We start from the raw sequence: 19867 nt of genomic DNA, 5'->3' as shown, positions 1-19867 counted from the left end.
CTCCATTGATGCAGAATCGCCACAAGCCATTTATAGATATGCACAAACCAATCTAAAATGTTTGTTTGGGAAACAAGATCACATACTGTATTATGATATCCCGCTCCCTCCAGACCAGAACCTGGCACAGAAGAGATGTTTTTCTCGGAGAGAGGAGCATCGACATAATTTAAATGCCACCTCAATATGTGCATGCATAAAAGATCTCCCTCTCTAATGCGGTCTCCACAGAAACATGGCTGCACGCCAACTTTGTTTATGCCTCTGTAACATGATTAAAATTAGACAAAATGCACATAGGAAAAAAAAAGCAAATACTCCCGAACAGCGTCGCTGCAGTAATTGGATATTTCAATTCCCGTATGAGGTGCTGCAGCGTAGAATCCCTGTATTAAAATAATTTAATAGTAATGAAAAACAAAATACATGAAATAACGATGAAAGGGAAAGGAAGGAAGAAGGTGGCTGCCATTGTGTTCACACTAAATGGGCGCTTGTAATGTGACCTAAGCAATTGGGGGATTTCCAAGAATGACATTGTCGACAAGTGGAGAGAGAGAGAGAGATTATAAACCACATGGTAAAAATGGAGGAGGGTTCCACTACGGGGATATTCACCACTGTACTCGAAAGAGGAACACTTTAAATTTTCAAATTTTCAAGGTCAATCTGTTCCCTGGGTCTTTTCCTCCCCTTTTTTTTAGATTATTAGTGTTCAATGTTCCCCTAAAATGCCACCACTCCCTATAACAGCTATGATCCATTAAAAAGGTCCTGTTGTTGAAACAAAATTTGCATAGATCAATAGTACAAGAAAATATAAGAAGTGTCTTATAAGACAAAAAAAATTCTTCTTTCTCCTGTTATCAAGCGTCTTCCTCCCTCCCCACCCCTGCTGTTCAAATTTTCTCTTAAAATGAGCTCAGCTTTGTCCTGTGTCTGCAAGACAAACAACACAAGTCTATGGAGGGGTGGAGTTGGTAGTGGGGGACTTCTGCCCACCATCTCTGGGAGAACTGTAAATTAGAAATGAAGCCTACAGAGCAGAAATCTGTTGAAAAATCTTACAAACAAGGTACTTGTTGGACAGAAATAGTGCTGCCAGTCATGTACACACCCAGGAATAAAAAGTCACCTGAAGTGACAGGTACGCTTTAAGGGGATGTTTCATTTCTTTTCAGCTGCTGCTGTCTGCTCACACTCTTGGAATTGCTGGTGGACGGAACTGGGGACAGAAACAGGTCATCTGCTTCTGTGTCTGACAGCTCCCAAGCTAAAGCATTATGGCCTGCAACTGTCAGACATGATGAATCGGCTGAGATAAGCCTGAGCAGGGAGTCTGATGTGTTTTCAGCTCAGAATTTCCCAGCCACTCTGAGAGTGATATCACCACTGCTGCTAATGCAGAGCTGGTGGACGGGAACCCTGACTACCAGCTGTCAACAAGATAGAGAGATAAGAAGAGATATGTACTGGACCAGGCAAGTTTGCTAAATGAAGCCAATTGCAAACCTATTTATGCTGCTATGCTCTACACATAGAGACATGATTAAGGAGATGGGAAAGAGAATGTAGGCCCAGACAGTTGAATAAAATGTGATGGGGGGGAGGGGCTAAAGAGCGAAATAAATATTTAGATTTTATTAAATTTGGCTGGCTGTGAGAGGCAACACAATTATAATTACTGGTTTTCAAAATACATATTTTTTATAGCAAGAAATGGGAATACCCCTGTAAGACCACCAATCCATAAGACCTGTAAAAGAAACAGAATGTTAGCAGCCTATCCAGTAAGCTGTGATTGTGAGGTGTGACCTTCATACATCAGACAATCCAGCCCTTTGTGTGTGCCCCATCTATTCAATAGGCACCAAATGAAGGTACCCAATGGCCACTAGGGAAAAGATTATGTTGGACTGCAGGTTTGCTTGTGGGTGGGTGAGACCGATATACACATTGCATTTGTCTGATTTTGTGCTATACTATACCTTACTGTTTGTGATATTATGCTTGTTGTTTTCCTTTATGCAATACAAAGTGAGTTTTCAATTAGCTTTGTGTCAGTCTTATTATTTTCTCAAGATGTTCCCAACGGGACCCCACATCCATACCCTGATGATCTATTGGGTGCTTAGGATCTTCCAAGCACAGAGATGTAACGAGGGTTAGGTACCAGAGGGGTATAGTAGGTAGACACCTCCAAAATCCTGTTAGAGTGGTACAGCAGTTGAAGGAAACTACAACTGCAAAACTACAATTCCCATCATGCCCAGACAGCCATCGGCATTGTAGACAGCCATCAGAGTTGTAGTTTTGCAACAGCTGGAGGCACCCTGGTTGAAAAAAAACTGTCCTATAGCTATACTGCCCTGAGAATAGCAAGTTACACTGTGTAATCGGTATTTAGCAGGACATGAAGTGAGAACGTGAATCCTCTGTTAGACCAGTGACCTGAATCGTGCCCGGATGGTTGCTGCGCCCAAATCAGCTCGGAGAAGAAATTAGCTTTGCAAATATATCAATTAAACGGTTTAGTAAGGCAAGACTCCAGACGGGCGTTCTGCATAATCAGGTGACTTCATTTGTATAATGAATACGAGACTGTGACGAATTACCGAAGGATGATTCATAGATTGTATATTACAGTGTCAATAACATCCATTTTTTTTAAAGAAAAACTTTCCACCTTTTTATTTTTTTCAATACATTACCAGTTACCAATATTTATTATACCAACCTCTGTCCATATTCTATATACAGGCCTTCCAGCAGACCAGAGAAGATCGACAATAATACTGATCAGTGCTATAAATTGTCCCCCTAACAGGATATCAAAAGGGTTAAAAAAAATAAAAAATGAAATAGTAAAAAAAGGAAAAAATATATGAAAAAATCAAATATAAGTTGTGTAGTTCCCTGTCGTCCCAACCAGCAGCACAGGTGGGGTGTTTCTGCCCCTGTGAAACTGGCTGGACAATGGAATTTATTAAATTCCACTCAAGCAATTAAAATAATTAGGGCCCCTATAAAAGGCCCCCTCCCCTAGGCCATATTGCTTTTTTCTATCCTGTGCAGAAGAGCAGGGCAGGGTAGGCTCTATTTTTTTCCATGGAGCCTGCATGGAATGTGTTTTGCTTCCTTCTATGAAGGATTCGTCTATGAAGGATCAGTTTATTGCAGATTTTTCTGCGCTGTTCTTCAGCGCTCCTCCCTGCTGGGGATGGGTCCACCCCCCTGCCGTCTTCGGTCCCTTTGCTGTTTGTGCTGTTTGGCGTGTTGGGATTCCGCGGGACCGGAAGTACTTCATCTGATGACTTCCGTTGGGTGCCGGGCGCCTTAGGAGCGCGGCTATTTCTTAAATATTTATTTGTTTTTGTCCTCCCCTTCTGGGGGAGACTTATATTTAGTATCTTTAGCTAAAATTCTTCATTTTTCCAGTTGCCTACCTGTTTCATGTGTACACCTTAGCATGTCATTTCCGGGGGTGGGGCTTAGTTGCCTATTTAAGGCAGCCTCAGTCTGTATCAGACCTCTTGCTGCCTGATTGTGCTAGAGATCTTATGCTGTGCTGGTATATGCTTGCTGTGGTGCATTTTTCTTCCTAGGTAGTCTTTATTTGTTGTGCTGCAACAAAAAAATGTTTTGTTATTTTTTTCTAAATATATTTTTCTCTTTTCTTTAGAAATATGTCTACTCCACCTTCTGGTGATCCCTATTCTGTGGGATGCAAGTATTCCTCAAAAAAATGCCACCTCACATGTGTTGATTGTGGAAACCCGATACCGGATTCCTATAAATTTAATAGGTGTCCTGGATGCCGTCCACCTCCTAATCCGGCTGAGCCTAGTTTGTCTGGATAAAAGAATTCATAGGGAATTCCATATTCCATTAATGAAATCAAAAACTCTCTTTCCACTAAAATACCCAGAATTTCTTCTAGTCCTGCCTCTATAGTTAAGGATTCTGTTATGTCTGTAGGGGACCGTTCTGAACAGTCTTTTGAGGAAGTAACAATGTAATAATCCTGTGGAAAAAACGCAGAAATTACTTAGATCCATCTGATCGAGCGATTTGGGATGTTGATCAGGGGGGAAGCCTCAACATCCACCTCTAGAGGGCCCTGCACTTTCAAAGTGAATGACTCACTCAGAAAATTGATGGTTTCCGAATGGAAACATCCTGACAAAGCTGCCGTTCTTACTAGAAGATTCAAGCTGATGTATCCTCTTCCTGAAAATGAGTTGGAGTCCTGGGTTCCACCTCCTAAGGTTGATATGGCAGTCACCAAGCTATCTAAGAGAGTTTTAGTTCCTGCTGATGACGACAGTAATCTCCAGGATCCTCTGGATAGGAAAGTGGAATCCTTACTATGGCGTAATTATTCGGTGGCTTCTGCTACTGTTGCCGTGGCTTCTTCAGAAGTTGTAAACTTTGTTAAGGAGCTTATTCTTTGTATCCAGTCCGACATTGATGGCAATGTCACCAGGGAAGACTTCCTGGACATGTTTAACCCCTTAACGACCACGGACATAAATGTACATCCTAATTTGACAGTACTTCGCGCACCAGGATTGGATCGGTGCTCGCGTCAAACACGGCAGGTTCTATCAGCAGCTGGGGACCCGCCGGTAATGGCCGACATCCGCGGATGTCCACCATTAACGCCTCAGATGCCTTGATCAGTACAGATCACGGCATCTGCGGCAATGCGCATGTTAAAATAGATGATCGGATCGCCCACAGCGCTGCCGCAGGGATCTGATCGTCTGTAATGGTGGACGTAGGTCCCCTCACCTGCCTGCGTCCGTCTCCCGGCGTCTTCTGCTCTGGTCTGAGATCGAGCAGACAAGAAGATCACCGATAATACTGATCAGTGCTCTGCGCTATGCATAGCACTGAACAGTATTAGAAATCAAATGATTGCTATACATAGCCCCCTATGGGGACATAAAAAGTGTAAAAAAAAAAAAGTTGAAAAATGTAAAAATAAAAAGTAAAAAAAAGTGAAAAAATGGTAAGATGAGAGGTTTCATTACAAAGTACAAATGGTCACGCAAAAAATAAGTCCTTATATGAGTCTGTAGATTGAAATATAAAAGAGTTATGGATTTTAGAAGGCAAGGAGGTAAAAACAAAAACACAAAAATAAAATTGGCCTGGTTCTTAAGGTTAAAATGGGCTTGGTCCTTAAGGGGTTAAAACTCTCCTTGGTGTGTACTTCCTATGTGAGTCAGCCCAACAACACCTTTCCTCCGCAAATTATAATTTGAAGTAGCTTTAATTTCTGACAGAATACCTCTGTAAATTTATGGATTTTTGGTAAATTAGAGAAACTCAGCCTTTTTTTGCCTATTGCAATATATATATATATATATATATATATATATATATATATATATATATATTACTGATGTCTCTGTCCTTGTCTCGTCTCTGACCCCGCAATTATTCATGGCAGCACATCTAAATGCCCGAAAAATTTAAATAAAATAAATGGGGTGAAAAAAAGTAAAGTGAAAATAATGATTTAGGACAAAAACTAGAAAAAAAATGAAATGCACTCCTCATACATTTTTTATATTGAGCTCTGAATTTTCTGGTCCCTGTCTGCTCCCGAAAATTGAAAGACGAAAAAAAAATAAAATGTAAACAGGGATCAATTTCTGTGGGCAGACAGGGACCTAAAATTTAACCGACAGACTGTTCCATGATGGGAGCTGTAGTACCTGTACTAATAGACTGATCGCCCTGGGTGTCACTCCTGACACCCGATGTGATTGTCCTTTCTAATGCAGAGATTGAGCGGCTTTCTCCTGGGCTCGCATGTCTGCACTATACTCCGGCCAGCCTGTGAATTGAATAGAATTCACATCACTTATTCATATTTCCAGCAGAGAACTGTGATTGGCCAGATGGTTCCAGCCACTCACAACTTTCTGCGGGAAATATGGATAATTGGTATATATACGGCATATAATCATACTACAGTGGGACCAGAGAAGAGCGGCCGCCCGCCCGCATCTATACATTATACAGGATGATCTTTCCTTACCTGCAGGTACTACTGCTCCCAACATGGAGCACACTCTGCTCCATTCTGGGAGCTGTAGCACCTGCATTAATAGACAATTTGCAACAGGTGTCAGAAGTGACACCCGCAGAGAACTGTCTATTAATGCAGGTACTAAAGATCCCAGCATGGAGCAGAGTGTGCTCCATGCTGGGAGAAGTAGTACCTGCAGTTGAGGACAGATCACAGCGGGTGTCATTCCTGACACCTGATGCGATCGTCTTATTTATTGCAGAGATGCGAGAAAGCCACCCGCATCTATACATTATACAGGACATTATTGCAGTGAGTGCCAGGAGTGACACCCAGGCCTATCTGTCTATTAGCACAGGTACTGCTACTCCCATTATGGAACAGTCTGTTCCATGCTGGGAGCAGTAATACTACCTAAAAAATGTATAAAATAGAGAAAAAAAAAGTGAAACACACACACACATACACACACTAGTAAACACATTATTAAAATAAATTACTAATAAAAATATGCTGCAAATGTATTTGGATTGAACCTTTTTTTTTTTTTTTTTTTTTTTTTTATTCGGCAAATCGGCCGAATCTAATTTTTCAAAAATTTACTCATCTCTAGTGGACATACTAAGTTATAAAGTCCCCCTGGGCCGCCTGGCAAATAGTTCCCTGGGCGTGGACTTCCACTTACCAGCTCCATTCGCTGAGGCCAAGGCTCCGCCTCGACGACTTAAATGACGGCTCGCATCATCGCTCTGCTCTCTAAGCAGACGAAGCAGAGCAGTGACGTGAGCCATCATTCAAGTCGTCAAGGCGGGGCCATGGCTGCAGCGAACAGAGCTGGTAAACGGAAGTCCCCGCCCAGGGAACTACTTTCCGGGTGGCCCGGGGGTACTTTATAAATTAATATATTCACCATCCCTGGGGGCACAAATGTCCCCCGGAGATGGTAAGTATTAAAATTTTAGCAAGTATAACCCATTGCCAAGCATTATATATGCTAAAATATGCTGATTGGTTCCCTTTAAGTAGTATTGCAGGAAATCCTACAGTACTTAAGAACCCTGGTCTAATCACCATAGGATTTTTTTTATTTTTTTTATTCCAAGAAGAGCAGAACAAGTAGTAAGTTGAGAAAAGATAGATATAGGAGTACTCCACTGGAGCGGGTGGCGGGGGTCATAATGTCAAGGCCACGCTGCTCGTGATGTTACGCCATATCCCCTCAATACAAGTCTATGGGAGGGGGCGTGGCTGCCGCCACCGCTCCCATCGACTTGCATTGAGGGGGCGTGATGTCACAACCTCCGCCGACCACACCCAGCATTCTAAACGAATGCCAGGTGCTGCACAAGATGTCTAGGGGCGGAGTACCCCTTTAATGGCGCATGCCAGTTATGGGCCTTGGTGAGGATCTCTGCATCCAATATACAAAGATTCTAGCAGCACACAAAAAAGTCTGTGTGAAAAGTGAATAATGTATTCCATTATTCCGGTGTTACAAGAAAATAAATGTTTCTGTGGCCTCTCGCCGCCATTTTCAAGCCTGGGTTTTTTACATATGGTTTTTTTATGATCTTATCTCGGTTCAGTAGAACTCAGGAAATCCTACAATACTTGGTTGGGTCACCATATGGGATCATAGTTTGGTTCAGTAGAAATGTGGGAAATCCATATACTGCTGCCATTATAAAGATGCTAAAATGCGCTGGCAGTATGAAATAAGCTTTTCGGTTTCAAGCCCCTTTAATAAGTGTTGAAATATGATGTTTTTCTGCATTAGACCAGCTGAAAGCATAAAAGCAGTAGGCAATGTAACACTAAAAAATAAAGTAAATTACCTAAGCAATTAGATACCTCTAAAAATAAAATATAATGTTATTGGAAGGCAGGAAAGATGCAGTACACTATTATGCCGTTTTAAGTATTCTCCATTAATCCGCACATACCGTAAACTAGAGTCGCAGCAAATACAGTAACAGGCTTGAATTTAGAGTCTTTTTTCCTGTAAGATTATAGCCTTGTTATGTTATTTCCGGAAAGGCTGGAGATGTATTTTCATTACCATAAGTAGAATTTTGTATTTTCGATTAGACATTTAATCTGTTTCTGCATCTCTTCTACTGCGAGGAAAGAGTCGGCACAAATTATACTGGTATTAAACTGTGTTCTCCGAGATGTGAACCTTGTTTGCTAATACTATAATGGTGGATTAAGGCGAAATTGGGTGGTTTTATCAATTTTACTGAATTTACAGGGAACATGGTTTAATAAAGTCGATCTTATATAACAAAAACAACGGTATGTGAACGAATACTAATCTAATAATGCCGGAAGCTAAGCGGGAAGTTTTTAAGGGACCTTTCACACATAGAAAACAGTATTATAGTAGTTATATTCTTATACATAGGATCATTATTATAGTAGTTATATATTCTTGTATATAGGAACAGTATTATAGTAGTTGTATATTCTTGTAAATAGGAGCAGTATTATAGTAGTTATATATAAATTCCACACAGAGAAGAGAAAAAAATCCACACTCACCCACTGTAGTTGCTTGAAGTCACATTTTAATACATAAATCATCTAAGTGATGGGGGCAGGTACAGGACATGGAAGGAGCAATGAATAAGCAACCTGTTTCACGCACACGGGCGCTTTCTCGAGGTTAGCTCAAGAAAGCGCCTGTTTGTGCGAAACCGGCCCTGGCATCAGCACGAAAAGAAGTTGGGCGAACAGAATGTGGGGGGTTTAAGGGGGCACCTCAGAGATTATTCTCCATCTGCTTCCCAGTGGTTGCACCTATTGATTGTATACAGGTTGTATCTATATTTATTGTCCATAGGTTGACTATCTGTATAGCTTATCTGAGGAAAGATGTCTTATTTATACTGTTATGTAATATTGGGGCTATTTGATTAGGGCTATAGGGACGAGTGCAATATACAGATTGTTATCTAGCAGGTGCCCCGGGAGTGGTCTCCCCCTTCTTAAGCCCCCCCCCCCCCCTGTTGTGTGGGGCCTTAAAGCCTATTTTTTAGATGGTTTTAAGAGTTTCTTTTTTCTGCCATATCAATATGTTGGAATTGTAATAAAATATACTTTCCATTATACATAAATAGAGTGTGTGCGCTTCTTTGGTATATCATCTCTTCTTGTGTTGTAGGGCCAGAGTGACATCATCACCCAGCTCCGGCATTAGAGAAGTCACAAGAGAGAGAACAGAGGAAGGCTGTGCCACTCCTCACAGACCAGTATACCCAGCCGGATCCCAGCCTGTGTTATACAATGAGAATAGCTGTGTAACACGCAGTATCTGCAAATAACACACAGGTCAGCTTCATATTTTAGAGTGAAAACTGCTTGTTAAACATTATAAATATGGTTTGTTCTAGAGATATGATCTATCCCTATCTATGAGCTACATGGACATAGAAAACAATGGATTGGAAAAGGGCTCATTGACTTCTATGGGAAAAATTTTGTAGATGTGCCCTGTGACCTGTGCAGAGGTTAGTGTGCCAGTAGGGGTAGAGGGGAAGCTGTGATTGTTACCTTTTGTAAAAAGCTCATAAACATAGGCAACAATAGACAGAAATGGAATGGAAACAGCGCCTGGGTGTGCTTGGTGACCTTTATAGAGGTAATTCTACAGGCAAAGTAGATTGGTCTGTAAACAACAGCTATTGTGTGTACCTTTGTTATCAATACACTGGTGTCACCTTGTACTGTACTCCTATCTGTGATCATTAGGATTGCTAGAGAGTGATCTATAGAGAACAAGAAGTCTCAGCTTATTTTTAGGCCTAGTGACTAGAATGGGAACTGCATGATTTCAGCATTATTTTAAAAGATAGATCGTAAAATGAAAAATTTGAAGAAAGAAAATCACCAAAAATTCTTAAAAAAAATATGCTTAACATAAAAACTTGAATTAAACAATAGTCCTTTTTTATGACAAGTTCTCTTTAAATAAATATGTAAATGCAGAATATACAGCACACCAATTTGACAGTAATAAACCTAAGTCTATATCACAAGCCTAATCCTTTTTTTTTTGTTCTTGTCATCCAAATCTACATTTTATACACTCTGCAATAATTCCTCATAAATACCCTTGACAGGAGCAGAAATAATTGCTGTCAATCTCGACATTATACAATTAATCCGTATAATCTGCAGACAATCAGTAAATCCACCTGTAATTATTGCTCGCTAATTGTACGACTCCTGAGCCCTAGATAATTTTTATCGCCCCATGGGTCCTTTTTTTTTATTCTTCATACAAATAAAAGAAAATTAAAAATGTAAGATTTCCACTGTGTTGTGGAACAGTGACATGGGCACTAGTCACCATGAGAACACCAGGCCTCCATGTATGTAGAGCACGCAAACTTTAATACACACAGATCTGGTCTATAATCCAACTTTAAATTAACCCCTTCTCTCTTTGGCGATTTTTCACTTTTGCACTTTTGTTTTTTCCTCCTTACCGTTTAAAAATCATAACCCTTCAAATTTTGAACCTAAAAATCCATATGATGGCTTATTTTTTTGTTCCACCAATTCTACTTTGTAATGATGTCAGTCATTTTACCAAAAAATCTACAGCGAAACAGAAAAAAAATCATCGTGCGACAAAATGGATGAAAAAAACACAATTTTGTAACTTTTGGGGGCTTCCATTTTAACGCAGTACATTTTTCGGAAAAAATAACACGTTATCTTTATTCTGTAGGTCCATACAGTTAAAATGACATCCTACTTATATAGGTTTGATTTTGTCGTACTTCTGAAAAAAAAATCATAACTACATGCAGGAAAATGTATACATTTAAAAGTTTCCTCTTCTGGGGGCGCATGCGCGCAGCTCACGCGAGAGGACAAATGTAGTGTCAGCTCCGTGCTGACCGCGACTATACAGCCTATCTTCGCGCCCGTATTGGGCTCCTCCGAGACGGAGACTTAGCTAGCTGTTGGGGGAACATGCCACGATCCCAGCAGGGCACAAAAAAGCAGAATTCACAAAGGCTTTCACAGTCTATACCTGACATCTTTCAATCAGGACGGCACTCCAAGATGACAGAGTCTCGCTGTAGCTCTCCAGCGGAGCACTCGGGGGAGGAGTCGCAAGGCCCAGCAGACCTGTTGCCTACCTCGATGTTCCGGAATATAAAGCAACTCTTCCAGACTGAACTGTCTAAAGCGGTAGAAGACCTATCCTCCCAGCTGAAAGATTTGGGACAAAGAGTAGCTGACTCTAAAGCGCGGATCGACGACGTTGCAGACGCCATTGATACAGATCGCCGGGACCTGGAGGATCACACTGCACAGCTACAGGCCCTCGAGCTGAAACTCGAGGACCTTGAGAAATACTGCACATGCCCGCATTACCCTGGTGGATAACCCCCCGCTGCCCCAAAGACCTGGACGTGTGCACCGTGAATGGACTACTGTGGGAAGGGAGAAGCGTAGTCCAGCTGTGCCCCCTCGTGAAGGCCCACCAGCTTGATTTTTTTCTTTTTCTATGATGGTTTAGAGCTGCCTTGTCTCCACTGGGAAATTGTTGGCTGACTGTTGTAGATGCCACATTTTTTACACAGTTGTTTATCTGATGGACGCTATGCTGCTGACTCTATTCAAGTTGTGGGCCTGGATTTTTGTCAACCCTCTACGTCACATGCCCCTGCGGTTTTTGACTTCTCATGCTGTCTCATAGCGAGGCTAGATCGTGGTTCAGACCACTGTCCCCCTTCGTCCCTCTGAGGGGCATAGGAAGAATGCCGTCCGCCTTTCCTGTGATTTGGAAATGTTTTAGTTTTTGTTTATTCCTTTTCTTTTATGTTTGTTTGTTTTATGTTTTATGTTCTTATAGGTACGATGCACTTCTGTATTTTGACGGCAAGGAGTCGAACATGGCTCTGGCGGCTGGTCTCCCTACCTTTTCTTGGGTGCTATTTCTTGGGTTTGGTAGGTATAATAGCATGACTTCCCTGGTTTGGTGTTATGACTAAGGTTCTCTCACATAATGTGAGGGGCTTCAATGCCCCGGGTAAACGAAGTAAGGCCTTTACTGGTTATGTTAAACTACATTCTGACATATTGTGTATCCAGGAAACTCATTTTACACTCACCTCTAAACCATCATACCTGCATAGATCATATTTCAGACATCATTGTTCATCTTTCAGGACTAAAAGCAGAGGAGTTATGACCCTGTTACATAACTCTTTCCCCTTCACCGTGCAACGGGAGCTGGTGGATGGTGAGGGGAGGTACCTTATTTTGCTGGGTACGTTATAGGACAAATCGTTATGCATTGTTAACTCTTACGCCCAAACTGACTCCCCTCTGGTGTTCTTTTCCCAATTATGCTCAGTTCTTGAGACATTGATGTACGATATGCTGATCTGGGCCAGAGACATCAATATGATAGTTAATGGTAAACTGGATAGATCTAACTTAGCCCCTTTTCGTAGATCAGGGTCTCAACATCACCATTTGCAACAATTATTTATATCCCATGATTTAGCTGATAGTTGGAGAGAGCTTAATGGGGTCTCTAGGGGTTACTCATACTACTCACCCACACATGGTCACTATACCAGGATAGACTGGATATTGACTCTTACTCGAATGCTACCCCAGTTGTTGTATGCCCGTCATGTTCCTTCGGCATGGTCAGATCATGATATGGTGTTAGCTGTCTTCAATTTGATGCCCTCCTTCACATATCCGTTTAGATGGAGTTTGAATGAAGCCCTACTGACCATGCTGAGGGTATATCAACAGCTGGATGCTGACCTAAAACATTTCTTTGACGCTAACACGATCCCAGAATCCCCGCCTGTATGGATATGGTTAGCTCATAAGTCGTACATGAGGGGTCGCATTATCTCCCTAGCTAGTGGACTGAAACGAGATCGTACTGCTGCCCAATCAGCTTTGGAATGTAGATTGCAGGGACTGACATACGCTCATCAGCAGGACTCATCTCTTTATCATTCCCTTAGGGAGACCCGCTTGCAGCTGGATGCGCTTTTATCCACCAGGGTTGAAAAAGCTGTCCGCTGGACGAAAGCGACCTACTATACGTTGGCTAACAAACCAGAGAAATTACTAGCGGCAATGCTCAGAAACACCTCCTCTTTTAATAGAGTACATAGCTTGCAGCTGCGACCGGGTCTCTAATCCTCTCATCCTGATAAAATCTATGCGGCCTTTCATGCTTACTACTCTAATCTATATACAGCACCCTCTCCTTCTCCCACTATCTCCTCTTCCCTTACTGAATTATTTTCCTTGGTTACTCTACCTTCTTTAACGCCAGACGCCAGAGAGTCTTTGAATGCGCCCTTTACTGTAGAGGAAATCTCAGACGCCATTGCCCGATTGAAGTCGGGTAAGGCCCCCGGGCCTGATGGTCCGACGGCGGCATACTTTAAAAAGTTTGCGCCATTATTAATTCCACATTTACTTACATTCTTCAATTCTCTCTGCACGCAAGCTAGTATTCCACCTGAGTTTCTGGATGCACTAATCACAGTTATTCCTAAACCGAATCGTGACTATTTAAATACTACCAATTATTGCCCAATATCATTATTAAATATTGATTCAAAGCTTTTGAAATCTCCTCTAGCGAAAAGATTGAATACCTTCCTTCCTAGCCTGGTCCATCAAGACCAGGTGGGATTTATCCCTGGTCGCCAGGCGCCGGATAATGTTAGGAAAGTCATTGACCAAATTCAGTGGGCGGGGATGACTAAAACCCCTCTCATTGTTGTAGCCTTAGATATAGAGAAGGGTTTTGATTGTGTATCATGGCCTTTTCTATTCACCACTCTACACAAGTTTGGCTTCTCAGGTCCGTTTGTCTCCCTTTTGACCTTCTATACTCAACCCCGACTGCGTATCTGAAGTTGCCATCTACTTCTCCCCAACCGATTCCTATAGGCTGTGGTACCCGTCAGGATTGCCCCTTATCCCCGGCCCTTTTTGTATTAATTATGGAATCGCTAGCACAGATGATTATAGAACATCCTGATATATTGGGTACTACTATCGGATCTTCAGAATACAAAGTAAATCTGTTCAATAACGATTTATTGTTAACCCTTACAAATCCGCTAATCTCTCTCCCCAATCTTTTTAAGGTGTTGGACTCCTTTGCTATGCAGTCGGGGTTGAGGGTTAATGTTACTAAATCTGAAATTCTGTATTGTAATGTTTCCATGTCCTTGCAACACACCATTGAGCAAACATTTCACTTTACAAATGCTAATACAGGTCTACCATATTTAGGCATAAAACTTACTCCGTCCATATCATCATTGTATAGCACTAACTTTGTTCCTCTTTATGGATCAATTAGATCTGATTTGACCAAATGGAATTACCCCTACATTTCTTGGTTGGGTAGGGTGAATGTGATAAAAATGGTGGTCCTTCCTAGGTAATTGTACTTGTTTAGGTCATTGCCTATTCCTGTAGTAAAACGTGACTTGCTTGCTTTACAAAGGGACGACTTTAATTATATCTGGCCGAACAAACAACCGCGTATTTCCAGGCGAATCATGCATTATAATAGGAAATCTGGCGGGCTATCAGTGCCCAATTTTCTTAAGTACTATTATGTTGCAAGATTGGCACAACTAGCGTTGGTGAACGCTCTGGATAGAGCGCCTCGCTGGACGAGACTAGAGGAAGCCTTATTGTCCCCCTATTCATATGCGTCCTTATGTGGACTTCCTGCCCTATAGCTACGCTGGTCTCTACGTCGGCACAGATTGCCCTCTATTCATTATCTCTCTCGCATCTGGTTCGCTTCAAATTCCGCTTGCAATCTTCAGCTTCTCCTCTGGCACCTTTGCTTTGCAACCCTTTTTTCTTACCTGGCCTTGCTCCATCCCCTTTCCATTGGTGGATTGATAACAAACTTTTGCGATTGTATGACTTTTTTGACCACCGCTTGCTCCACACACTATCGTCTCTCAAACAAAGATATGACATGCCCGACAGTAAATCCTTTAGGGCCCATCAGATATTCTCCTATTATCGTACTGTTCTTGGTAGCACATCTACCCTACAGCCTACTATGTATGAAGCCTTTATTCTCTATAGACCCCTGGATGTCGGGCTTCTATCCTTATTGTATACTCATATTAACGATCCCCCTACTGATCAGAAACTGCCTTTTATGGTTGCATGGGAAACGGACTTACACTAGACCTTGTCTCTGCCTAAATGAAGGGAGGGCTGTTTGGTTTTGGGGAAGGGGAGTTGGCAAGTGGCATTGATGGAGACAGCATTGAAGGTTCTGCACCGTGTATACATGGTTCCCTCGCGACTTCACTCGATTTACCCTGAAATTTCCCCTCTATGTTTCCGTGGGTGCGGTCAACGGGGAACCATGTATCATATATGGTGGGGTTGCCCTGTGGTGGTGGGCCAATGGACGACTGTCTTAGATCTTTTAAGCTCCGTTTTGAATACTTATGTGCCACGCACCCCTGCTTTTTGCTTGCTTGGTGATAAACCAAGAAGAATGACCTTTAGTAACTGTCGTCTTGCTCAATTTATATTGATGGCTACTAGGATCTATATAGCATCTCAATGGAAGAAATCCTTCTTAGCCTTTGAAAAGGTAGTGGACAGAGTTAACCTCATTATGCTCAACGAAAAGTTATCTGCTATTAGAGATGATACTGTGTCCTTATTTGATCGTTTGTTGGAGACGTGGTTGTCTTCTGCTCATTGTCCTAATATGTGTCGCAGTCTATCACTTTATTTACCTATTTCTTGGGGGGATATAAGAGTTCTGTTGTACACTGTCAGGGATGACCAGCCGTCAAAAGCCGCATACCTTTTTTCTGTGTATATGATTTTATGCCGATTGTTGATATGATGTTAATATCTGATGCATCACCTGTACCATTTGTTTCTTTGGTTATGGCCTAGTTAGGCCGTTGTTTCTTCATCATCTCAGTGCTTTTACTTGTCTGTAATGTGTAAGCATATCAATAAAGCATCTTTGTTTGATTCTTAAAAGTTTCCTTTTCTGACCCCTATAACTTTTTTATTTTTCCATGTACGGGGCAGTATGAGGGCTAATTTTTTGCGCTCTGATCTGAAGTTTTTATTTTTGTTTTGATCAGACTTTTTGATAGCTTTTTATTAATTTTTTTTATGGTATAAAAAGTGACAAAAAACACACTATTTTGGACTTTGGAATTATTTTCCGCATACGCCATTGACAATGCGGTTTAATTAATTAAATATTTTTATATTTCGGACATTTACACACGCGGCGATACCACATATGTTTATATTTATTTTTATTTCCACCTTTTTTTTCATGAGAAAAGGGGGGTGATTCAAACTTTTATTAGGGAAGGGGTTAAATCATCTTTATTAACTTTTTTTTTGCAATGTTATAGCCCCCATAGGGGACTATAACATGCAGTACATGGATTCAATACACTGACCACTGCCATTGCATTGCAATGCATTAATCAGTGTTTTCAGTGATTGATTGCTCAAGCCTGGATTTCAGGCTTAGAGCAATCAATCTCCGATCAGACAAACAGGAGGCAGGTAAGGTACCCTAGCTGATCGGGACATCGCAATTTTACCAAGATGGTCCCAATCAGCCCGACTGAGCTGCCGGGAAGCTTTTAAATTCACTTTAGATGCGGCGATCTGCAAGGGAGGTAAGTAGTTAGCTGTTTGTTATTTTATTAGGCTACATTCACATCAGAAGAGAAAGAGTGCCATTGGGCTTTTGGAGAGAGAATTTGGTTAGAATGGAAGTTGGGGGCCATGTGCGTTTAAAGCCCCCTGTGCTGCCAGATCAATGGACCCCCCCCCACATGTGACCCCCATTTCGGATACCACAGCCCTCACGGAATGTAATAAGTGGTGCAGTGAGCATTTACACCCCACAGGTGTCTGACAGATTCTTGGAACAATGGGCCATGCAAATGAAAAATAAAAATTTTCCTTTTTACGGACCACTGTTCCAAAAGTCTGTCAGATACCTGTGGGGTGTGACTGCTCTCTGTACCCCTTACTACATTATGTGCAACCACAGAGCCCTTTACATCCACATATGGGGTATTTCCATTAGTGTTGAGCGGCATAGGCCATATTCAAATTCGCGAATATTCGCGAATATATGGACGAATATTCGTCATATTCGCGAATATTCGCATATTCGTAATATTTTCGTTTTATTTTCGCATATGCGAATATTCGCATGTGCAAAAATTAACATATGCGAAAATTTGCATATACAAAAATTAGCATAAGCGAAAATTCGTATGTGCGAAAATTAGCATATGCAAATTTTCGCATATGCGAACATTCGCGCGCCAGTCTCACACAGTAGTATTAGAGCCTTCTTACACCACATAAGCTGGAAGCAGAGAGGGATGATCACTGTGATGTGTACTGTGAAAAAAAAAATATTCGTAATTACGAATATATAGCGCTATATTCGTGAATATTCGCGAATTCGCGAATATGCGATATTCGCGAATAAAATTCGAATTGCGAATATTCGCGAGCAACACTAATTTCCATTACTCAGAAGAAGTCAGGTTACAAATTTTTGTAGTGCTCTTTTCCTATTCCCCCTTGTGAAAATGAAAACTTTGGGGTAACACCAGCATTTTAGTGAAAAAAAATCACATTTTTCATTTTCATGTCCAACTTTAACGAAAATTTGTCAAACACCTGTGGGGTGTTAGGGATCACTATACCCCTTGTTACGTTCCATGATGGGTGTAGTTTTCAAAATGGGGATGTGGGTGTTTATTTTTTTGCGTTTAGGCCAGAACCGCTGTAACCGACAGCCACCCCTGTGCAAATCACCAGTTTAGGCCTCAAATGTACATGGTGCGCTCTCACTCCTGAGCCCTGTAGTGCGCCATGCGCATTTGAGACCTAAATTAGGGATTTGCAACGGGACAGACCCAGTTGCAAGCATGGCGCTTGCCTCCGCCACAATTTTTATTGAGGAGGGGGGTTGGGGGAACCGTGTAAGGGTTATGTGTATATGTAGTGTTTTTCTCTTTATTTTATATCAGTGTAGCGTTTTACTTTTTATTTTGTGCAGTGTAGTGTTTTTAGGGTACATTTGCACTGGCAGGGGTTTACAGCAAGTTTCCCACTGGGAGTTTGAGCTGCAACAGGAAATTTGCCGCAGTATAAACTTGCAGCAGGAAACTTACTGTAAACCCCCGCCCATGTGAATGTACCCTGTACATTCACATGGGGGGGGGGGGGGGGGGCAAACCTCCAGCTGTTGAAAAACTACAACCCCAAGCATGCACCGACAGACCATGCATGCTGGGAGTTGTAGTTTTACAACAGCTGGAGGCACACTGGTGGGAATGCACCTAGTTAGGGTCTGTTACCTAACTAAGTGTTTCCACACCAGTGTACCTCCAGCTGTTGCAAAACTACAACTCCCAGCATGCACTTTCTGTCGGTGCGCACTGGGAGTCGTAGTTTTGCAACAGCTGGAGGCACAAGGGTTGGGAAACACTGAGTTAGGTAGCAGACCCTAACTCAGTGTTTCCACATCATTGTCTCCAGCTGTAAAACTACAACTCCCAGCATGAACTGACAGCTGAAAGGCATGCTGGGAGTTGTAGTTATGCAACAGCTGGAGGGGCACAGTTTGGAGATCACTGTGTAGTGGTCTCCAAACTGTGGCCCTACAGATGTTTCAATACTACAAATCCCAGCATGCCCACACTGTCCAGGCAAGCTGGGAGTTGTAGTTTGGCAAAATCTGAAATGCCACATGTTGCAGAACTACAACGCCCAGCATGCCTGGACAGTCTGGGCATGCTGAGAATTGTAGGTTTGCAGCATCTGGAGGGCCACAGTTTGAAGACCACTGTGTTATCCAAACTGTGGCCCTTCAGATGTTGCAAAACTACAACTGCCAGCATGCCCAGACTGTCCAAGCATACTGGAACTTGTACTCCTGCAACATCTGAAGAGCCAGATGTTGCAGAACTACAACTCCCAACATGCCTGGACTGTCTGGGCATGCTGAGAGATGTAGCTTTGCAACATCTGGAGGGTCACAGATTGTAGCCCTCCAGATATTGAAAAACTACAACCCCCAGCATGCCCAGACAGCCAAAGGTTGTCTGGGCATGCTGGGAGTTGTAGTTTTGAAACTTCTAGGGGGCCACAGTTGAAAATCACTCACCTCGATCTTCAGACTGTGGCCCGCCCGCACCATCCCCGCCAGTCACATCAAATGTCCCGCCGCTGGTGTGGAGCATATAGTAGCTGAAGAATTAAAGGGGTACTCCGGCCCTAATACATCTTATCCCCTAACCAAAGGATAGGGGATAAGATGTCTGATCGCAGGGGTCTCGCCGCCGGGGACCTCCGCAATCTGTCATTGGGCACCCACCTTTTTGAGCTCTCCGCAGCGCTGGAGGCTCCAAATGTGTAGTGTGGTGACCACGGCGCCGGAGTATCATGACGTCATGACTATGCCCCTGTGTGACATCACGCCCCCTTAATGCAAGTCTATGGGAGTGGGTATGACGGCCATCACGCCTTCTTCCATAGACTTGCATTGAGGGGGCGGTGCGTGATGTCACATGGGGTGTATTTATGGACTTTTGGGTTGTTTTTTAAAATCATTTTCAAAATTGCGGAAACATGTATGGCTATGGGTAGATGCATAGGAGTCTTTTTTGGAGGCAGATGCCTGACGGTTTTTACATGCATACAGTGGTTTTGGAAAAAGCCAGAGGCGTAGCTTGTAGTTTCTGGGCCCCGATGCAAAATCTGCAA

Source organism: Hyla sarda, chromosome 1 (genome assembly GCF_029499605.1).
Source record: "Hyla sarda isolate aHylSar1 chromosome 1, aHylSar1.hap1, whole genome shotgun sequence".
In the NCBI taxonomy this organism is placed as follows: Eukaryota; Metazoa; Chordata; class Amphibia; order Anura; family Hylidae; genus Hyla; species Hyla sarda.
The sequence above is the reverse complement of the archived record's forward strand: the minus strand, read 5'-3'. Positions refer to the sequence as shown.